The sequence below is a fragment of the Mus musculus genome, chromosome 16 (assembly GCF_000001635.26).
Source record: "Mus musculus strain C57BL/6J chromosome 16, GRCm38.p6 C57BL/6J".
NCBI classification, from domain to species: domain Eukaryota; kingdom Metazoa; phylum Chordata; class Mammalia; order Rodentia; family Muridae; genus Mus; species Mus musculus.
The window spans coordinates 41831163-41854489 of NC_000082.6; the positions used below are offsets into that span (position 1 = coordinate 41831163).

General features: G+C 36.2%; 1 protein-coding gene and 1 long non-coding RNA gene across 7 annotated transcripts in view; one reads left to right on the forward strand and one right to left on the reverse strand.

Moving 5' to 3' along the window:
- Lsamp (limbic system-associated membrane protein) overlaps window positions 1–23327 on the forward strand; it is a 2197426-nt gene that overhangs the window by 1846909 nt on the left and 327190 nt on the right. The gene's annotated exons all lie outside the window — the stretch shown is intronic.
- Gm46551 lies at window positions 1037–19406 on the reverse strand. The gene is made up of 2 exons (XR_001781926.2): window positions 4807–19406; window positions 1037–3769 (listed from the first exon to the last, which is right to left on the reverse strand). It is a non-coding gene; the product is annotated as a predicted gene, 46551 (long non-coding RNA).

Sequence of the window (23327 nt, forward strand, 5' to 3'; positions counted from 1 at the left end):
GGGTATATCAATCACATATATTGTCAGACAATATCTAGAAGGAATTAGCCACTGCAAAGCAAGCTTCACAGTGTTCATTTGTTTTTTGAGAGGGCAGGCTTTTGTTTCATTTTGATACATTTTTTGTTTCACTGATTTTTGTTTGATTTTTGCAGGGGTTTTTTTTTGGTGTAGAATGAGAGAGAGAGAAAGAGAGGGGGAACAAAAAGTGGGGTGGGGAATGAGGAGATTCTGGGAGGAGTTAGGGGAGATAAAAACATGAGAAATATATTGTATAGAAAAGACTTCTTTTTTTTTAATTTATTTTTTTATTAGGTATTTTCCTCGTTTACATTTTCAATGCTATCCCAAAAGTCCCCCATACCTACCCCCCCAATCCCCTACCCACCCACTCCCCCTTTTTGGCCCTGGGGTTCCCCTGTACTGGGGCATATAAAGTTTGCAAGTCCAATGGGCCTCAGAAAAGACTTCTTAATGAAAATAAAAAGATAATCACAGTCTTCTTGTAAAACAAAAAGGAGGGCCCTCAAAAAGTGAGAATTAAGTTAAGCTGAGGCCATGCTATGACAAGGGACAGCTGATGAAAGATATAGACTGGGCCAGTTCTTATGAATGAGGGCTCTCTAGGATGGTCCAAATCAGGAAGAAGCAAGAGCCATTCATGACAAAGCTAGGACTCAGTTTGCTGTCCATAGAAGTGAGTCTGCTGAACCTGAATAAAAATCATCATTACGCCTCAGGAGAATCCAGTAGCTCCTTTGTGAAAAACTGAACCAAAATCTAAGCCAAATAAAATTGATAGTAAAAATTAGAGATAATATAGCAATGAAAATATTAAGTTTTAATGGTCATAATGGCACAAGAGATTTTGAAATAATAATAAAAGATGTTTCATAAAGTATTTATTACAATTTCATAAACTAAAAGGATAATACATTTACAAGAGCATTGCATGGAGTAAATTAGAACTTACATAAAAATGTTGCAACTAGAATAATGAACCAGAACATACATCTGAGAAAATCACAAATAAATATATTGAATGTTAAATATTGATTACTAGTTCAAGGTATTCTAATATATGTTATAAAACAGAAAACCTATGGCTGCTGATTTATGGGGACTCCATAAGGGATTGATTGTTGGTTTTTACAGTATTATATTGGCTAAGCTATCACACCCAACTTCTTTATTAAGTAACTATACGTATTCTGCCAAATTGTGTTTTCAGATAAAACTAATACGGAGATCCCTATATTTTACTAAGACAAATTGCCTTCAGTGGTGTGTTTGGGGGTCCTCTGAGTAATTTAGGCCTTAAGAAAATAGAAGGTGTTAACTAACCCAAAATTGGAGGAATTTTCTTTTTTTTCTCCAGTTTCCTTCTGGATTTATAGCTGTAAGACCAGTAGCTGTTAGAAATTCTCGTTAGTGGTCTGCTCTGTTAACTTCATATTTGCCAGGATCTTCATGAGTGTGGGGAAGCCTCTAAGCACCAACCTGACATGCCCTACCCCTATGTTTGTGCACATGTATGTGTCTTTGTGTGTTTTGTCTGTGTGCATGTGTGTGTCTGTGTGATTGTGTATATACATATTCTGTCTTCATCTCCTTCACCTTTTTAATGGAGAATCTTGACAAATGCAAACTAAAGAATCCCAAACTAATCTAATAGGGGTTTTAGCAACCCCTCTCCAAAGAAATGGAAGAGGGAAGAAAAATAAAAATTCTAAGAAATAATAGACAAAAATACTAAGGAATAATAGGCATTTTAATATCTAAAGTATATGTAGAAACAATGAAAATAAAGTTGTACCAAGCTTCATTATGCTGAAACTGAAGGACACTCAAGAAAAGATCATTTCCCCAAAAGTAATTAGCAAAAGAAGAAAATGCTTAATAAAAAATATAAATTTATTGGAAGGAGACTTGTCAGCACCAATATAGACTAAAAGACAGTGGATTGCTATCTTCAACTTGATGATAAAATAACCATAAAATTTGGTTAAATGCTGGCCCCATATAGAGCATCAAAAGTAGCTCTGATAACAATACAGTGACTTCTCCATTTCCAAATTTGATATTCAAGGAAGCCAGAAAGCATATTATTGAATAAATAATGCAGTAGAGCAGAAAGAGTTTATAATAAAAATTCCAATAATTTTTAACTTTTAGAGAAGGCGACATAGTGAATGTCTTAAGATTCAGCTAAAGTACTTTTTTAAAGAAAGTTTTGCCATGTATTATGAATACATATGGTTTAAGGAAGCAAGGGTGAAAATTGATGAGCTACATATTAAATTCTGAAAGTCGTGAATGGAAACCATGTTAATTCATCAACTTCATAAAATGAGAGAGAATGTTGCAGACAAGATCAGCAAAGTTCAGAGACAGTTCTTTGCAAAAGCTAATAAAATAGAAAAACCTAAGCAGGTTGTTGATCAAATAAAGAAGATAAGAACAAGAAAAGAAAAGAAAGATAACCCTGAAAAGTAAAATAAGAGCAATCATTAAAACAGAGTGGAAAGCTAGAACTGTAAGAGCATAAAATAAGTTTATTTCCTCCACTTGAAAACTGACAGCAAGAAAAAGATTGATTTTAGACAAAATAAAGAATTATTTCTGAGCTATACACGCAGAGAATATATTATATTATATTATATTAATTATACTAGCATATAGATTATAATTATATATCATGTGTGTGTTAGTGTGTGTGTGTGTTAAAACTCATTCCTGCTCAAAGTTCACAGATAATGAAGAAGAAACAAAGAACACTTGGTGCATAAGCATGCCCTCTGTGCGTAAATGCCATCTACGCTGTACAAGCAATAATGAACCTTCTATACTATAATTATATAATGCTGAACTTTGAGCTATATGAAAGGTTTCCTCATCAGAAACTCCTCTCTATTGATAATATATGAATGGTTGTATGGAGGACACATTCCTGAAATTATGGACTACTCATTGTGATGTTGTAGTTCTTAGTAAAAGAACACTTAAATTGGATTCCATTTAACAGACCCTGATGTTGGGTTGTTTTTTTTTTTTTTTCCCTACTGTATGACTGCTTAACATGGCCTTTGTCAGAATGAATACATATTGAGGGGAATAACTAATAGCTATGATAGGCAGGAAGTCTAGCAATTGAATCTGCCAGGACATTGAATAAATTTTTGTTGAATAACATGACCTTTATGTTGTTAGAGGTACAAAGCACAAACTGATGTCATTTAGGCTGAAACAAAGAGGACATGGTCATCATAACAAAGGCAGAACAATTTTTTTTTAACTTAAAGCCTATATCTAACTTCTGGGTCTGCCAAAGTAGAACATTCCTAGGGTGGTATTTATTCATTGCATGAGAATTATGATTTATATAAATACCCATAAAGTAAACCTTTAGCTTCATGCTAAGATCAGCAGTGTTTAAATTCTTGGAATGGATGAAAGGACTCTTAAAATTATCAGTATCCATGCTCTGATTATTTAAATTCTCAAAATCCAAATCAGCCATTAAAAGCACCCCTTACCTACAGTCGGTACAACTCAGAAAGGCTATTACAACTCCAGATCTCTTACAGTAGAATCTAGTGTCTCAGACACTGTGTCCAGGAGAACCAGACAGAAGTGCAATGATGCAAGTCTTGAGCATCTCATATAACCTGGGCTGACCTCCGTGATTGTAGGAGGACTCACAAGTGCAATGGTTGAGCTGCTGCAGTCATTCAGTGGCATCGGGACTCTTCTTTCCTCCACCTGGAATCTGAGAAGCCATAGTGTGAAAGAAATGGGGGAGGGGAAGAAAAGTGAAATTGAAAACTGAGATTATGTTGCTTCTTGTTCTGACTTTGATTACACTGTCATCTTTATTTACTAATGTTCACATTCCTCCACCACCACCACCACCCCCGCCCGTGTGTGTGTGTGTGTGTGTGTGTTGTCATCTTTCTCCTCATCCTTTCTGAAGCATTTCTCTTTCATCTGTCCCAAAACAGGTAATAGAACATAGTAGAATTGTGTGTGATGGGAATAGCTCTGATTGTAATCAAGAGATCTGAATTTCAGCTCTGTCACTGACTCTAAATAGCTTTTCATATAATATGATAAAAATCTCTGTCACCTTGACAGTCAATACAGATGAGATACTTTGAGTGGAAATGAATAGAACTTAAGCCATCTTATGACAGCTTCATTGAAGCCCTGGTAACTGCTGTTTACCCATCAAAGTCCACACCTATGGAGAAAAGAACTGATCACGTTTTCTTTAGCCTCTCCTTTGCTTCCAATTCTCTTTTTAAAATAACCAGAATTTGCTAACACTTTAACACTTTCCCTTCTATAGTTTTGCTTGATCACATGTGCAATCTCTTCAGCAACTGAGTCTCAAATACTTTTATCATCAGTATTCATTTTACTATGATTTCACCCAAACCTCAGTGCGGATTCTTGTTGTGATCTTATAACAATAGTTATTGCGTTTCCACCTCGCTCCGACTTCACATAGCTGATCCAGAATTTCAGAAGGGTTTGTAACAAACTGTTTAGTCACTTTCCTATGGCTGTCTGGATAATAATTCTTGCTAATTCGGAACGTGATTAACTTTCCTCCGCTGATACTCTGCCATGTGATCTCATCACTTTGGGATAATTGTAATCATGAGAAGAAATCGAGCTAGCCGTTTGATTTACTGTTTAACAGTAATCATTTGGTTGTCCTTTCACCTCTCTGGGAAAATGTGGTCCCAAATACAAAAACAAGTCAGTCCTGGAGAGCCAGAGTAATTTTAGAAATACTGTCACCTGGTGGTGGGTTAGAGTTATAGCACTTGGCTTTTTCTCATGTTGATTGAAGTCCATGTCAGGTGTTTAATCTAAGAGATTAAACAGCACATGTTTATTTAACACGAATAGTTAAGAAGGAGAAACACACAAGCCCTTTCTGCCATCCCATGAGATCTTAAGATTCTGTGACTTAAGATCAATTCTCATTCTGAGATATTCCAACCTGATGTTCCCAGATCCATTGTCTGCCTTCCTCCAGTATTCTTTCACATGCATTTGTATCCAGCAAGAACTTGGTAATGTTTTAGACTGATTAAAGCATCTCTCTGATGCTACAATGCCCTTTTCCACTGTGAAAGAAAAAAGAGTCTTTGAAAAAAAAACCCCACAGGCAAGATGTTGTATCCCCTAGAAACCCTCTGTAGAAATGATGTGACCCTATCCATAGTCTAATGAGTCAGATAAGGCCGAACTAAGGGACAGAAAGCACTTTTTTTGTCTCTTCCTCTATCTTTTTCCATTCTCCAAGATAGGAACCATGAGAAGCATTATAGGTCTAAATATAGGTACCATATGCATTGCAATTTATTGATTTGAATATCTTTTGCGAAGAGCACAGAGGCCTGTGCAGTAGTGGTAATGAATCACTTCAGCAACACAGTTGTATATTTAAATCCTGCAGCATCTGTTTGGCAACCAGATAGCTGATTTGATCATTGACAATATAGCAAATTCAAACATTTCAGCATCCTATCTCCTTCGAGGGTAAAGAGATACACTTGAGAGTATGGAGACCGAACTTGGTCTTTATGCCAGAAGACTTGGCTATGATACTTACAGTCACTGTTGTTGGTTTTCTGAAATGAACATTGCACCTGTGTTGGCTTCAGAACCCTCGGTCTTCTAAGAAATTGGTAAATATTTATGTCTGATACCAGCTTGGATATTTTGTGGTTTTATATGTTTCTGATCATGTAAGTTTGAAGGTGAACAGTCATCTGTTCAAAACCATTAATTAATATTAGGGATTTTGCCTGTTATAGTACATAATTGCAGCCCTTTGTGAAAATTTACTAGCTAAAAGTAATTTAAACTAAAAAGAAAATCAAACAAAATAAAAATGAGAAAACCTTTACCCCCTCAAGTCTGGAACACATAAGGAAGCCATTGCCATCATCCAAGTTCAGTGGAGTATAACAGACTCATTGCTACCCAGCACTTTAAATAGTCTCCTAATAATATGTATAGTATATACATGTTGTATATGATGTTTAATATGCTTTTCTAGTTCTGATACATCTGGATTACTGTCATAGGAATCAGTTCAGTCTCCAGCATACTCGTAGAAAAGGACTCAGCAATAACATGAATAAATCACCCTGGCTACCATCTGCCTCAGAATTCCTCCATTTTAACTCAAGCCTAAATGAAAGACTATATAGAGGTTCAAAAGGAAGAGAGGGAGGAGGAACAAGGGGAAATCGAAATAAGTAAAACTTCAGCATTTAAACTTATCATTAATCCAGAAAATTACTGTGGCAATGCATGAAATTAAATAAATTAAATGATACAAGCCTATGGATTTCTTATAAATCAAATATGTTTCCTCAGAGTGCTTTGCTTTCCTTTCATGAGCAAACTTGGCTCACCACTCCATCTATTAAGAATTGGGATGATACTCTTGATTGTAGGCTCTAAAATCCCAGCAAGAGCTGAACAGCAATGACATCGCTGAGAGAACACGCCTGGAGGTGAATGGTACTCTGCCTGCTGAGAGGTCCCTGCACCATCCATTTAGAGAAAATAGTAAAGGCCGACTGACTTTTTTCTACTTATAAATATTGACTTTTTCCTATTTATAAAGCAATGCATTATGATTTCCCTAATATTGTTTGAAATGGAAGATTGATGCTTAATGCTATAGCAACAACCAATCCACATGTGACTAAGAGCAACCAGGAGGATGCCTGTGTTTGTATTTACATTCATGGATGGTACAGGAGGAGATCGGCGAGTGCTGAGTAATGAAAGCCATGAAATCTTTAACCTGCCTGACTTAATAATTATTTTTCAGCCCTGCTGATCCTCTACACTTTTGCTACTCAAAGTGTGGTCCTTGTCATCACTTGAAGGCTTGTTAAAGTTATGGCATCTCAGGACCTACTACTGAACTACTGCAGTGAATCTGCTTTTTAACAAGATCCCTGGGTAATTCCTGTGCAAGGAACTGCTCTCTGCAGCCAACTCCTTTATTAGAATGGTCAGACTCTGTTTTCCAATGTTCTTGCTTTGAGAATATTTTCCTAGTTTTATCTTGGTTCCTTTAAGATCCTTGCTTGAAAAGGGCTGGGAGAATTTGTTTATAGTCAGGCAAAAAATGTAGACCCCTGCTTTTGTGGGTTTCCACTGTCATTTTATAAGGGCATTCTCATCTAGGATAATGCAAGCTTGATCATCTTTAACATGAAGTATGAGGTTTTCCCCTGTATGATATAATTTATTTTATGCTTATTAAAGGTTTCTAATTCACACTTCAGTAAGATCAATCAATAATTTTACAATAAAATTGATTGACTGAGGCTGCCATAAAGGTAAAGATCATTTAAAACCTTGCGCTGTATTTTTTTTCTCAGCATAAAAAATGATTTTGACTATTTCTCAGAGGCTTCTTGTATCAAATGTAACTTCTTGGAGATGAAAAGTCCTAATATATATGTAGCTTTTATAACTAACTAATTAAAGACTTAGATTTTTTGATAATTCTCGTATCAGTATCTATCACCATACTGCTTTCTAACAAAAGAATATCCTCAGTATATTTGAGTTGATTACATTGAATCTATAAATAAATATATTGATAACAATTCCCCACTCCTCCCAAAAATAGAAAAAAAAACTACCTGGAGAGAGAGAGAGAGAGAGAGAGAGAGAGAGAGAGAGAGAGAGAGAGAGAGAGTGAGTTTGGAGGAGCACAGTTATCAGAAACTGAATGATTATCAGCTACCACTAGAATCAAGAGGAGCCAGGGAGGAAAGGTTCTTCCTTAAGACCTTCAGAGCCTCGTCAATAACTTTAACCTTCAATTTCTGTCTTCAAAATCCCTGGAGAAAATTCTGTTGATTAGATGACCGAGTCTGTGGTCATTTGTTATAAATGTCCACAAGAAACTAATGAGCTACTAAGTCTGAGTCTTGATCACAAAACCGTAATCATATTTCAAATGGAATCTTCTGATCCGTTTTCTATGAAGAAAGAGACATATGGAGAACATCCACTGTCAAAAGCATGTAGGTGAACAAGCAGAGATTACCCACATACAATTGTTGAATGTTGTCAAGAAAGGGAAATAAATGCGAAGGACAATATTTAAGCACCCTTTGGAACTGCATGGGGCATAGAGTTAACAGAACCAATGATCTAAAGAAATTGTGCTTTGAAAGAGCCATAACCTTTGATTTATGACATTTTCAATACTCAAAAGTGGTAAGTTTAGTTCAACAATGGCAGCCAAACCCAGGGTCTTTGCAGTATTAGCGTTCTAACACTTTGTTATTGTACTTGAAAGTACACTCTTACCTTCTAAGAAGACTTTATACTATTCTGCTACAGCCAAAGAGAAGGGAAGGAAACACTCTAAGGTCTGGCTGAACCAGAGACTGTAAATTGTTCTTCACATGCCTCATTCTCTTACCAAAGCTTCATGTCTAGAGGTAGAAAATATATTGATCTATTAGGAGTATGAAAGAAATGGGTAGTTTTGAAATTGTTCTCCCTCCATGTCATTAGTGGGATTCTTGCCACCATGTAACCCCACAAATCAGCACCCAAATTCAATGCCAAACTTTCTCAAAAACCGTAACTCATTAAGCTTTAGTGCTCCTGAAGATAAGGACCTTGCTTGTGTAAGGCCATCAAACACCAATATTGACTCTGTAGGACATTTTTAAGGCTATTTATATCACAATAAAGGCACTTTATTAGTCTCATCAATCAAGGGAGTCCAAATTTCACCCTGAGATCAGTCTGCCTGAGCCTGTGGACCAGGGAAGGATGAGAAATTATAGGATGCATTATCTTCAATCTCATTTGAAACTTCCTAAATGAAACACCAGACAGGCACAGTTTATTGCTTATAAAATAAATGAAGGAGGTACTGCTAATGTAATAATGAAAGACTGGGCTTCTGGTTGTTTTTCCGCTCTTGACAGAGAGTTGGTGGTCAGCCAGCACAGTGATTACTGGTTTCCATAGTTAAAGACACAATACATCTGTCATTTGACCAAGATGAATGTAGTGGCCATTCAGGAGGACTGCACCCAGCTTGTAGCAGAGACCCAGGCTGCTGGTTTCTGTAATCTGTGACTTGGCATGTGATCCCATCATTCTCTGGGTCAGGGAAATACCATTCCACAGTCATTAAACAGTTCAACTCCAAGTCAGACCAAGTTAGGTTCAAATTCCACCTGACTTCTCTGAGCCAAGATCTCATCTGAACAACAGAAGATCACCATCTTCACATGGATTTGAATAATTAGCACAGATAATGCCTTATATATAGTACTCAGTGACTGCTTTCTTAAGGATATCAGTGTTAATGCATTTTACCTTTAGTCACATGTCCATGGACAGCTGATATCAGAAGTTAAGCAGATGGGGAAGCCTGTCAGATTAAGGACATCGATTGTAGCATCCATCAGACTGGAATCTTCCCCTCAGCTAAAAGATGAGTTGTTCAGTAATGAATTTAGTTTCTCTGAGTTTTAGTTCCTTAAGCTATAAACAGTTATTAACATAAAAATGGCACCCCCTAAAAGTTGTTATATAGACCAAATGGAAAATTCACAGTGGTAATGTATATGCTAAATGTTCTCCATATGGCTATAGTGCCTCATAACAATTAACAGTATATCAGCAGCACTCTTAAACAGTTATTGAGAAGTCAGTGGATTTTTAGCAATAAATGTTAATGAGTGTGTCCAAAAAATTATAAATTTTATACAGTTTATACATTAACTCAGAAAAATGTCTGTTGAGTGCCTCCTATGGGGTTTCCTGTTCAATCACCTTAGGAACAAGATGAGGAAGATGAACCTGTCCTGTGCTTACTAGTGATAAAAGAATTAAAATAGGGCAGTATCAGAGTGATTATTGATAAACAAGTGTCTGATGTAGTTTGAACTAAGAAAGACCAAGCAATGCAAATATAAAGAAGGTGGTTGGCAAACTTTTAAGCAAAGGGCTATGCCAAAGCTGACAGGGAGAGAGAGAGAGAGTGAGAGAGAGAGAGAGAGAGAGAGAGAGAGAGAGAGAGAGAGAGAGAGAGAGACCATAAAATGATCAGGGTGTTACATCTGGGAGCTGATGGGGAAGGAGTGGATTGACATAATCTGATGTATGAGAGTCAGTCAGAGACAAGACCATATAAGGATAATGGTAAGAACTGCAATTCCACACAAAACATATAGCATAGTCACTGGATACTATTCATAGCTGGTAGGTATGGGTTATTATAGCCTGATTTTCCTTTATCAAACAATGAATCTGACCTTTGGACAGGAAGAGCTAGTTATAGATTATAGTGAATTACAGAAACGCATACCAAGGCAAGGGAGATGACAACACTGAATGAGGGTGGGATATATTCTGAAATATATTATCCTGATGAGTTTTCAAAAATAGTCTACTAAAAAAAAAAAAAACCAAGACTATCTTGAAAGAGTTCAATCAAGAAAATTTTACCTTCAAGTTTTGGGAGGCAACCAAAAGCAATGGAAATAGTTTATATTATTTGGGTAGTCTTGGACTCATGTGATCAACAACTCAAAGGGTGATTTTTTTCATGTCTGGCAATTTCGATTTTGTTAAATAATCTATGGCTGTTGGAGTGAACACTGTTAGCCATGTATTGTAAATCTATTTTAACAGTGCATATCTATCTAACTTCTCATGTATACACATGCCTGTTGTAGATAACCCTGGGGCTAATTATATTTGATGTTAATTCCATTCTCCTGTGAGTGGTTGCGAACACTGAGTCAGCACTCAGGTGATTTCCTGTAAACCTGCTTCCCACCTTAATTTGTAAAATAAGGAGAGCTGATGATTGGGCAGATAAAAGGGAAGGTGGATCAGAAGGTAGGGAGAGAGAAGGAGGAGAAAATGGAAGAGGGAGATGAAGAAAAGCAGAGCAGGAGCACATGGCCTGGAGAAATCACAAGTTCTAAGGGGTCTCATAAACTGTGGAAGATGGTAGTGTAGCAGTAGATCTGCCCAATCTAGGCACACAGCTTGTAATCATATTAACTGTTGTGTTTTCATTGTTGGGGCATATTCAGGAGGAGATTTACCACAACACATGCCTGTATTTTTGAGTAAGCTTACGAAATAATATGTTTGTCTAAGGTGTTTTTTTTTTTTTCCTAAAGATATCCTTAGTGATTTTTCTCTCCTTTTTCTTCCATCTTGCTTTGTGTTATTGTCCCCTGGGGTGATAATACTTATCTGGAAGTCTCCTTACTGAGAACTAGGCCTCTAGGTTCTAGAAGTTATTGTCCAAGCTGCCAGTGGAGAAAAGCAATCAATAGTCCTACATAATGATATAGATCACGAGAGAACCATGAGAATGACCAGAACAGAAAGATGGCCCCCAATGGTCCAGTAGTGGCACTTTTACCGTGGAGGTAACCAATAACTTCCTAATTGGTCCTACGTCCTGCTCCATAAGTGGCAATTCATGCCTGATACTATAAACCTTGCTAACCACCCTTCCCTGAGAGGTCATAGATCGAGAGGAGAACTTAATCTTGCTAGTTTTCTAAAGCAATATATTTTCTGTAGCCTAAATACTTATCCTTATACCCACAGTGAAATGTAACTTTTACTACTCATCCTAGAAGCTTCCTTTCATATCAGTTACAGAGTATTACAGTGATGCTGTGATAGAGAGAATGAGTAATTGTGTGTTGCCCAAAGCCAGTTTCTACACATACACTTCAACTCTTACACCTCAGGCTCTGAGAAAATAATTGGCAAAAGAAGATGAGCAGAGTGACTGTAAGAATCAGAAGTCCAGAGCATGTTATGTGAGAGTGTCTTACAGATACAGATAGGACAGTCAAGAAAGACCAAGACACTTACAGCTGGAAAAAGAAAAAACAAACAAACAAACAAAAATAACTAACTCCTTTTTTATTTACCTTGAAACAAAACTATTCAAATTAGCTCCCAGTATTTTACTCTAATGGTGTTTTGGCTTGTTTGGACTATGTTCTGGCTCATTTCAAAGCTTTATCATCCCTACTTATAATTTTCAAAAATCGCTAAGAATCATAAAAATTTATAAGAGAGTAAAAAGATAGGAATGCCCTAATTGGACAGAGAGCTCACCTTGGATACCATGTGTTAGACTTTATCATTTGCTAGAAACAGGATTTGAATTCATTTAACTATGTTATTAAAGTAAAATCTAAATTCCATAAAAATAATTTTTGACTATTCTAATCAACATATATAATGTACCCCGAAAATAATTTTAGTTATGTTTTTTCAAAACATATATTTAATTAATAGGTAGGCATAGTTACCTGATTTTGAAAAAGGAAGCCATCTCAGAGTTGGCGCCAAATATGCAGCCCAATACAGTGATTCTCAACCTTCGTAATGCTGTGACCTTTTTAATACAGTTTTTCATGTTGTGGTGACCCACAACCATGACATTGCTTTCATTACTAATTAATAACTGCGATTTTGCTCTTGTTCTGAATTGTAATGTAAATATTTTTGGAGAAAGGTTTGCCAAAGGCTCACAACCCACAGCCTGAGAACCACTGGTCTAATAGGTTGTATGATTGTGCCAGCATTTGAATTCATCTTCCTCATTACTTGTAGCTGACCAGACAAAGATGTTCAGATCTCCCTTCTAAATCTTTCTGAGAGATTTAGAAAATATGAAAATATTTTGTTATGAAACTATGAAAATATCTGGACCTCATTTAGCCACTTCATCACCAGCTCTGGTTTAGTGATGGAACTATCTTTACTGCCAAGCCCTCATCCGATCTTGTCAGACATTTCCTTACATTGCTTTTATAACATCGAAAATGGGGTGGAGCTTATGCTATGGACAAAGAGATGGATAAGTACAGTTTAAGTTTGCATAGGTGAATATCCTGGGCTAATTTGAAGGGTGGATGTCAGAACATACACATCCTAAGGTGAACACCAACCATGAAGCCATTCATAAAATCCGACTAAAACATCAATAGTTTGCTGAATTTGTTTTAGTATGTTCTGATTAGCTCCATATAATACAAGCTTGGGCCATCTGGGGAGAAGCAAACTCAGTTGAGAATAATTGTTCATATTGGACTGCAAACTAGTTGATTGATATGGAAGGGTCCCGCCCACTACCTCTGTGGGTAGTACCACCTCTAGGCAGGTAGGTCTGGGTTTTATAAGAAAGAAGGCTAAGCAAGCTAGGAAGCAGAAGATGAAATTAAACCCATTCCTACATGAGGGGCTCTTTTCAAAGCAATAGATAATAGACAGGATACAATAAAGCAGTTAGGCAGAAACAAAAAGGGTTAAATGACCAGAGTAGGTTTAAGAAAACAAAAGGGGGAACATTTGTAGAGAAACAAGTATAAGCTAAGTGCCATTTTCTCACCTCCTGAAAAATCTTTGAGGGCTTCTCATTCATAAGAAGTTGATGAGGCACATATTATGTGCTGGAAGATCACGTCCTTTATTTGTGTTGAGGTCCTGAGAGTCCTTCCTTCTTAAAGGAAAGATGGAGTCCATCATAAGTTCAGCATGGAGGTAAAAACAAGCTGCTACATCACATTCTATGCATCCCACTCCTTCTCACCAAGCAGTGACGGTGGAGGCTCACAACAGCTGTGAGTGCCTGAGAGAACAAGCCTGAGCTACCTAGTTAAAACACTTACCTTCAAAGACCTCAAGGAATATTGATTTGGAGCCAGTTACAATCTTTGTTGTTGTTGTTGTTGTTGTTTTTTATATTGGAAAATCTGGAAGTTTATTGGTTCATATTAGTGAAGAATACAGTGGAAAAGCTATGTTCTGTGGGAAGGTGATGCCTTTTATCATGTTTATTGCTTTTTACTGACTCTTTTTGCAAGGATATTCTTCATATACATATATTCCCAATATATCACCTAAGATTGTGAGATGACTACTGTAGCATCAGGCCATGAATATCCTAGTATTTTAATCCCTTTGAGGGAAGAAAAATATCTCTTTCTCAGAAGTCTGGGAAGTTTTCAAAACATACTTCACATTTACTTCAACGGTTCTGATTGAGTTTCCTGTCTCTAAATACACACAGCATGCACTGCTTTGCTTAGTTCTGAGACTAATCGTTGCAGTCAAGAACGGATTATCAACCTGTGAAGTTTGAGCGTAAGAAGGGTGGAGCTGTTTAAATGGACACTACCATTGCATACCAATGAGTCTGAGAGGCTGACTAGTAACATCACAAGATTGGATTTTAAGTAGAGAATGGAAGAATTTAAAGAAAGAGATGTTGAAATAAGGGGGAAAGCAAGTATATATACAAATCTCACCTATACCCAAATAAATAAGTATATAGAACTTCATGGAATGTTTTATAGTAAATGTGGGAAGGACCTTTAACTAGAAATAAAACTACTTTCTATGATTCATTATATTAGTAGGATTCCTTAAAAAGACAGCAAGAATAACTCTCAAGACTAAGTATAAGTAATTTTTGAGTCTCAACATTATTGCCAAAGATATCCGCTATTCAAATTATATTTTAACATACTGAAGAAAAAAATTACAGGTTGCCTCATGATGTCTCTGAGACATTATTTTTAAAATGATACCATTTCTGGTCTGTGCTTTTCTATTGAATGTTTATTTATTCCATTTATAAATCATTTATTAAACTTGAGCTCTGTTTAAAAGGACAACTAAGATGGTACAAGAAATTTTGCTATGAAGAGCTATACAGGTCCAGTTGAGATTTAATCAGCTTAAGCTTTCCATTAATGTGATTACAAGTTTGGTGCTGCTATTCTATATCCCCATAGCCCGATACCAGTCTACTAAGACTACTGATCAGTCATATGACCTTACAAATGATTCCAGAGAATATATAAGGGAGAAAAGTAATGATGGATAAGAGAAGGCAATGGCAGATATATGAACTGAAAGGAGAGAGAAACTAAGCTAGGTAGAGCAGCCATGAAATGGGCTAGAAAGCAGTTTTCAGCACAATTACCCAGAGCATTTGTCTCCTTAAAATATTGTCCTTGAAACTACTGAACATGTCCCCTGTATGCTTGGGAAAGCCTGCGGTCTTTATGTTTGGACTCAGCTATAAAACAACATTAGGCTGCTGTTTCTGGAACTGGCATCTAGAATACAATGAATATTGAAGGTAGGATTGATAACACAGTCCCTCTAGTCATCCTTCAGAGGAACACTCAGAACGCATAGTCCTAAGGCTTTTAGTTTCTGTTAGCTGACCTCAAGAAATAGATGATATGTCCCAAAAGGGTTGAGACATCACAAGGTCACTAGGTAAGGTATTTAGCATTTGTGTAGAAACATTTTGGTGACTCCTGTGTGCACAGAAACACCTGACATTCATCTTTCAGAAGAGCATGCAAAATGATGCAACCTGTGTATAGATCCTGGAAGCATGCTACTTTGCATCAGCGTCACATCCTGCTAACAGGATTAAGGAAAAAAAGATGCTGGTTTTCCTTTGGGAAAATTGCTTTTCTACTGGGTCCTTGCCAAAGGTCATACTGACAATGCTTTGCAGTAATCTGGGCCAAACTCTTCACATACCGCTGTGTGTTTTGTGACCAGAGTTCCTTTTTGTAAATAAAATCTAATATAGCAAAGACCTACTTACTTACCTTGGGAGAGGAGGATGCTATTTACCCAAGGTAGGGAATTGGCAGTATATTATCAAAGGGTGTTTTCTGAGCAAATATTTAATCAGAACCCCTCATATTTGTCTTCTTCAGCCCGAAGATGTTCTATGAAGTGTAGTATAGTACCACTCGTGTGCGTGATTTACAGAGAGCTTTAGCACAGGCTGTTGTGCATGCAAAAGAAAGTTCAGCGTGTCTAATTATATTGTGTGCAGAGTCTGTTATCTAACAGTCCTCCTGCATATTGCCGGATATGTTTTCATCAACACTCCTCACTGCCAAATATTAAGATCCATGAATTCACATTCCCTTATGTTCTTAAAGAGAGCGTGGATCAGCAGAAGTATAGTACCAAGGCTTTACCAGCTTTTGCTAGAGCATGCACATTAATGAACCTACCAAGTCCAATCTACTTCTGACCATATTGTTCAGCAGCCCAAACATTTATAATTGACAAATAGCTGGGATGTTGTCATACTGCCCGAAAGTGCTTTAGTTAATTCAGATTCCATATAAACAGCATTGAGTAGAAATATTAGTGATATATTTTAATGTTCTTTAACTTTGCAGAAGTCCTACGAAAGGAATGTAAGTGAGAAGTAAAGCTCTCACTAGGTGCTGTATTCTTCTTCTCTTCCCTCTCTGTCTTAGATGAAAGGGATGCTGTCTGGTTCCTTTCTGTGTGTACATGTGAAACAGTGGGAAACAATGTGTCCTATGATTCCAATGACAGAGGAGACAAAAATTGTGGCAATTAGAAAAAAAATTAATCACTCACTTTGTCAATTATATCATATGTCTACCACAAGGGAAAAATACTAACTCATGACTATGAGAACTTTCTCTGAGGCTGAATAATATGAACAAATAGTTAACCTTTGACCTATTGAATGAGGTGGGGGATGTCTGTATAGACTTGATTTGTGGATTGGGGAAGGAGATGTCTATGTATACTTGACCTGGGAAATGGGGAGGGGATGGAACGTTTTCATACACTAAGAGTACAGGGAAGAAACAGCTCTATAATTTCCAGGAAAACCATTGATAGAGGAAAGTGGCTAATTGTTAGATCAGAAACATGAGTATTTAAATTATATTGCTTCTATGTACTTACATAAAATGGGTCATATTCTCTAAACCCCTCCCTTGTTTTCTTAGAAGAAATAAAACTGTGTCTTAAAGGAGGATTGTACTTCAGATCTACTCAGCCAGTGACAGATGTTTTACACTCTGTTATGATTTTGCAACTACTGTTTCTTTACTTTGAAACATAGAAAACTATCCTGAAATGTTAGTGGGATGAATAAGAGACTCAAATTGAAATTAGACTAACCCCAAACTGGAATGATCTTGCTTAGTCCATTTGGAATGGTGCAGTAAAACTAAGACTTGGATAGCACAATGAACATATAACAGTGAAGACATCAAGCACTGTGCTGCATGAAGCTGATTCTTTCTTTCTTTCTTTCTTTCTTTCTTTCTTTCTTTCTTTCTTTCTTTCTTTCCTTCTTTCTTTCTTTCATTCCTTCTTTCTTTCTTTCTTTCTTTCTTTCCTTCTTTCTTTCTTTCATTCCTTCTTTCCTTCTTTCTTTCTTTCTTTCTTTCCTTCTTTCTTTCTTTCTTTCTTTTTTTTTGGATTGAAATATTTCTTTTTTTTATTAGATATTTTCTTTATTTACATTTCCAATGTTATCCCCTTTCCTAGTTTCCCTTCCAAAAATCCCCTATCCTCTCCCCCTCCCCCTGCTCCACAATCCACCAACTCCCACCTCCTGGCCCAGACATTTCCCCTATACTGGGGCATAGAACCTTCACAGGACCAAAGGCCTCTCCTCCCATTGATGACCAACTAGGCTATCCCCATGAAGCTGATTTAAAAAGACTTTTAAAGATTGTATTGCTTAAAATTCAATCAATTTTCATAATGACAAAAAATCAAAATGAAGAAACCTTCCATTAAAAAAAATCATCATGTATGTATGTCCCCCAGAGACTCATTTATTTGAATGCTTGGCTCATCGGGCGTGGCACTATTACAAGGTGAGACCTCCTTGGAGTGGGTGTGGCCTTGTTGGAGGAACTGCATCACTGTGAAAGCAGACTTTGAGGTCTCAGATATGCTCAAGGCTAGCCAGCACCACAGAGTTTCTCCTTTCTGCTTGCTGATCAAGATGTAGACCTCTAGGCTTCATCTCTTGAGCCCTGGTGGCATATAGGCTGTCTTGCTTCCCACCATGATGACAATGGACTAACCCTGTTAAGCTACTCTCAATATCTTCCTTTCTAAGTGTTGCTGTGGTCTTGATGTTCCTTCACAGCAAGAAAACCCAAACTAAGACATAATGAGAACAAAAATTCCAAAGTTTGCACTAATCATTGTCTCATAAGCCAACCTCTCTGTAAGAAAATCTACAAATACTAAGAAAAGGGAAAGAAAAAAGAAGAAGAAAGAAAGAAAGGGGTTTGAGGAGGAAACATTTGCTGTCTCAGCACCTTATGTTTCTAGAGAATTACTTCCACTGAGAGAAGTTATATTTTAAAGGAACTTTTTTCCCTCGGCTTTTATTTTTAAATGTGAGTATTTTTGTACCTGTGAATTTGCACGTCCCTTGAAAATGATTAAAACTTGTAAATGTAACCTGATCATATTAATTTGGATGTGTGTTCTCTCCTCTCTCTCTCTGACCTTCCCTCCCACCCATTAGGCATCCCTTTACTTGACTCAACATGTCTATATCCCATAAGAAAAAGGGTGGATCTAGAATCTTACTGTTTGATGAATATGACACCCATCAATGCAAAGTGCTGGGAAGAGAAGCTGGCAAATGCCATTGGATGAAGTTAGACACAGACATTTTTCAAAAATGATGATCTATGATATAAATTAACATATAAACTAAATGTGTTTACTGTCCAAATAAGAACTTTCATACAGTAAATTAGACAATAAAGCACTAAGCATTTTGGAGATGGATCCAATGTCTCTTAGGCTTTTACCAATAAGTAAATCATAGTTTATAAATCTAAACGTCTGAGAAACTGAACGAAATATATGATTAGGATCAGAACCAGAATTTCCACTCTAACTAGATTCCTATTTTGCAAAATGCTTTCAATGTTCAAGCCAAAAAGCAATCTAAAAATCAGACAAATATCCTGCACATATAATATGCATATAGTATATATTTAACTCAATCCCCCACCTCAGCAAGATTACTAAGCCCTTATAAGATAAAACTCCTATTCAAATCTATAAATAGGAATTATGGATGCCTGACTCTGGCTAGGGTGTTAACCAAACATAAAAAAAATAAGTTAACACATAGTGCTATTTTTATCACACATTAGTTCAGAAACTAGTTTTTCTTTCCAAAAGGTTATTTGGAAAGAAGTTGACATATTGGGGCATGCCACATTGATAGTGTTTTTAAGAGGAATTTGTATTAAATACCCTCCTATCTCTTCGACACTCTGGCTGGTCCAGTTAACCCCATCTCACACATAAGTAGCTGAGGTTGAGTTCTACATTGAATTTCAGATGTGTCAACCATGTGCTTGAAACTCACCATTTTTGTATTGATGTTTCTTTTCCTTGTAAACAAAAGTTTAGAGCTTTGGATCAATATATTTGAAGGCAAAAATAAAATAAAATAAAATAAAATAAAGCAAAACAAAAGCTCTTGCCTCATGGTTGAGAATGGCGGAAGAATCCTGCCTGCAAAAGGCTATGAAATTCTATTGCATGAGAATAAAGACACAGCATTCAGATTATATTGTCCACTCTTTCTCTATACCTATTTACCCCTTTTTATCAGAGTATAGATTGTTCACTATGAAATATCAATGAGCCCAGGTAATCCTAGATCCTAATTCCCTGATTTTACTGTCATTTTTAACTTGATAATTGTAAACACTTCCTGGATTTCAATATTTTCCAAATACCATAAAAAATGTCTTTTCTCTTCTCTATTTGTTTATTGAACTGTGCTAGTTTATAAAGTCCGTTGTGAGTAGTAGTTAGAAACTGAGGTGAGAGTAAAATTAGCAACTAATGTATAAGATGCTTTTTCATTGTTTTTGTTGTTGTTGCTGCTGCTGTTGTTTTCTTTTAGCTGAAATAGGACAACAAACAAAGGTGATCTGCAGAAAACTAGTTGATCTGAGCTTATAGCAGTGAGATTGTATGATATCAATGACCAGAGTATTGATAAAGGGAGAAAGAAGAAGAGGTGAAAAAGGTCAGATGTAAAGGTGAGCTCTTAACCAGGAAGGATGGAATATAAGAAATGAGTACATATACCCAAGGGGAAAGGGAAGCCATAGAGAGAAAAGGAAATGTGGTATGTAGAAATGCTATGAGAACTATGCAGAACGAAAGCAAATAAATATCCTCAAATATATCTGGTCTCTCCATTCTGACACTAGAAGAAAAGAAAATGTATTACTAGATGAGCCCTTACTTTCTTCTTGTTAAAACGTCCTTAAATGGTGATAGTCTAGAGCTTACATTAGAGACAGAAATGAGTTCACAAGTGTCTTACAACCTGTAATAGAGGCTGGGGAGCCATACAAATGATGTACATCAAGCTGACTCATAGCCACTAGGAATGGAAGACAGTAGAAGTGAAGCCAGAAGGGACTTACTTAAGCCTCTCTAACAAATTCCAGGGTTTTGCATCCATCTGGACATTGCTACCTGGTTTGTCAGTCCCAGAACAAAAGCCAGTTGGTTTTCTGACAAGCAAGTTTAGTGAGTAGAATTTTCAAAGGAAAGCAATAATCTCTGAATGTATAAAATGATTATATTTTTACCAGTCTACTTCTAACCCTGTGTTTTCTTCTTTTGATATGTTTGTATTACCGTATCCATGCCTACACAGGTCAGTGTTGCCCAGCACAGTTTCATACATCCAATTAAATAAAATTGGATCTTATGGCCACATTCTCTGCAATGTTGAAATGTACTAAAGAATGTTTTCCCATACCTTTGCATTCTCATCTTGATCTTTTAAACCTCTCATGGCTGGAAATGTTTACTCAACTGTAATTTACTTTTATAGATATGGTGCATGGAAAATCAGTCTGTATATCTCCAGAGTCATTTATATTTTAACGAATGTAAAATTCTTAAATGCCATGGAAACATATTTAGATTTAGTTTCCTCCCCCCCAAAAGACTTAATGCATGTAAGCTCTGCATGATGTGAAACTAAGGCCACACTTATCATAATTCTCCAAAGCTTGGATCACTGGAAACCTGATGTGATGACATAGCAAGTCTCTTGAACAACTTAGAGGTCTTCATAACACTCAGACATGCTCATGAATGAGAAACAACAGATTTTGTACTGTAAAGATAAAGGTATAGCAGGACTTTGGTTCAAATTGAGAAAGATTCAATAATAAAGATTTCCAACTATTGAAGATCTTACTCCATTCACCATATTCATTCACAAATTTATTCATAGATAAACAGTGCTAAAGAGTTCATTGTCTACTAAATGAGAAAATTGGTTTATTTTAATTTTTGATATTATAATATAATTATCATTATATTAATATTATGCTGTGTATAATATAATATATTATTATATAATATATATGATATAATAATATAATATTTGTATAATTATAATAAAGGGATAAAGTACATCATCCCTTTCCTCCCTCCAATTCTCCTTGCTGTCTTTCAAATTCTTCATTGTTATTGTGTTCATATATGTATTGACTTTAACTAGACATATAAAAAATACCCTTATATTTACTAATCTTATTCCTATAGGTCCAATTCATTAAGTAGTGAGGAAGATGTTGCTTTAAAGTTGTATTCTTAAGCCATCTTAGGAAATAAACTTCTTATTTCACCTGACTATGCATCAGGGGTGAGGAAAGCATATGCCATGTATCCCAAAAATTGTATTCTTGTATTTCTTTGCTTCTCTAAATCATACCTTACTTTATTTGGAACCCAGCAAACTAGGTCACCTGAGCATTGACAGTACTGTTGTACAGTTTTGAAGGCAAAGATTTTAGCCTCCATTTCAAGAATTAGCTGCATAAAATCAAATTTTAAGGCTTTGAAATAGATAGTGGTTCATTTGTTGTTTGTTTGTTTGTTGGATTTTTCTTTACTACCTGTCTTTTATTGAGAACTTTCCATATTCATATACTATGTTTTTCTAAAATTCACCTGCACTACTGTGCCATAGACCAGTCAAACACTACAGGCTCTTGGTTACTTGTGCCTTGCTTGGTTTCACTCTTGCTTTAAGCCATTGCTTGTTGGAAGTGTGTGACTTGCTTTATAATTAAGAGGGTTTATAATTGTGAGATTGTCTAGAGTTTCAGAAGAGACTTCAAACTATGTTGTTTTTTTTTTTTTTTTAACTGTGTTGAGGCTGTGGAAAACTGGGGGCATTTTTGCAGTTGTATTCAATGCATTTCATGTTATGGTATAGCCATGATCTTATAGGTGGCATGAAGTAGAATGTGGTTGCTTGAATATCTCCCATACAGTAATATATTTGAATACTTGGTCTTCAACTGATAAAAACTGTTCAAGAAAGATTATGAGGAATGACCGTGTAGGAGGAGATGTTAGCAGGCTTTGAGCTTTAAAAGGATGCCTGGGATTCCCAGGGCACTCCTCTTTGTGCTTGTTGAGCTCTTAGTTGTTCCTTCTCTCTGCCATCATGGACCTCAAACCTCTGAAACTTGGAGCCAAATTTAATGATTTATTTAATAAGTTGCCTGGTGTTTTAAATAACAGTAGAAAGGTAACTGAGATGTTTTTGATTCAATAGCTTTCCTTGCAGATGCAAAGGAGATGTAGGAATTGTGGCTGGATAGCCTTCTTTCCAGGTCCATAGTCAGCTAACAATTATTCTTCATCTTTAACTCTTTTTCAACATCAATTTTCCTATGGTACATAGATTTGCCTAGTGCTGTGATGACCAAACAGCTAAACATCTCACTGCAATAAACATCGATATGACGTACCTATAATACATCCATTTGGTATCCTTTGGATAAATACTCAGAAGTAGTATAGGTCACAGATTAGATCTATATTTTAGATGTTCTTAGAAACGTCCATACTGATTTCTGCATTGTCTGGACTAGTTTACTTTTCTTTCAGCAGTGCCTAAGATTTTATTTTATCTACATCTCCATTTATTGTATTGTTTTCTTAATAACTGATATTCTTTCGACAGTAAGATGGATTGTCAAGGTAGTTAAAGTTTATAGTTTTCATACTAGCGAGGTTGAGCATTCTATGTTTAATAGTCATTTGTGTTGTACTCTTTAAGAATATTCTTTCCATTTCATTAAACCATGCATTTCTTGACTTGTTTGATCTTTTACAATAAAAAAATGACTTCTTTGTACAATCTAGATGTTAATTCTCTGTCAGATGTACAACTTGAAAATACTTTCACATGATTTGTATACTATGTCTTCCCTCAATCAACTGTTTTATTTGCTGTACAAAGCCTGTGTAGGCATAGAGAGGGGACTAATAAGAGAGAAGAGGGGTGTGAAGAAGTAAGAGTGCAAGGGGGAGTACTTTAGGGTACAATATACTTGAAAAAAACTTCAAAAGAGTTTTAA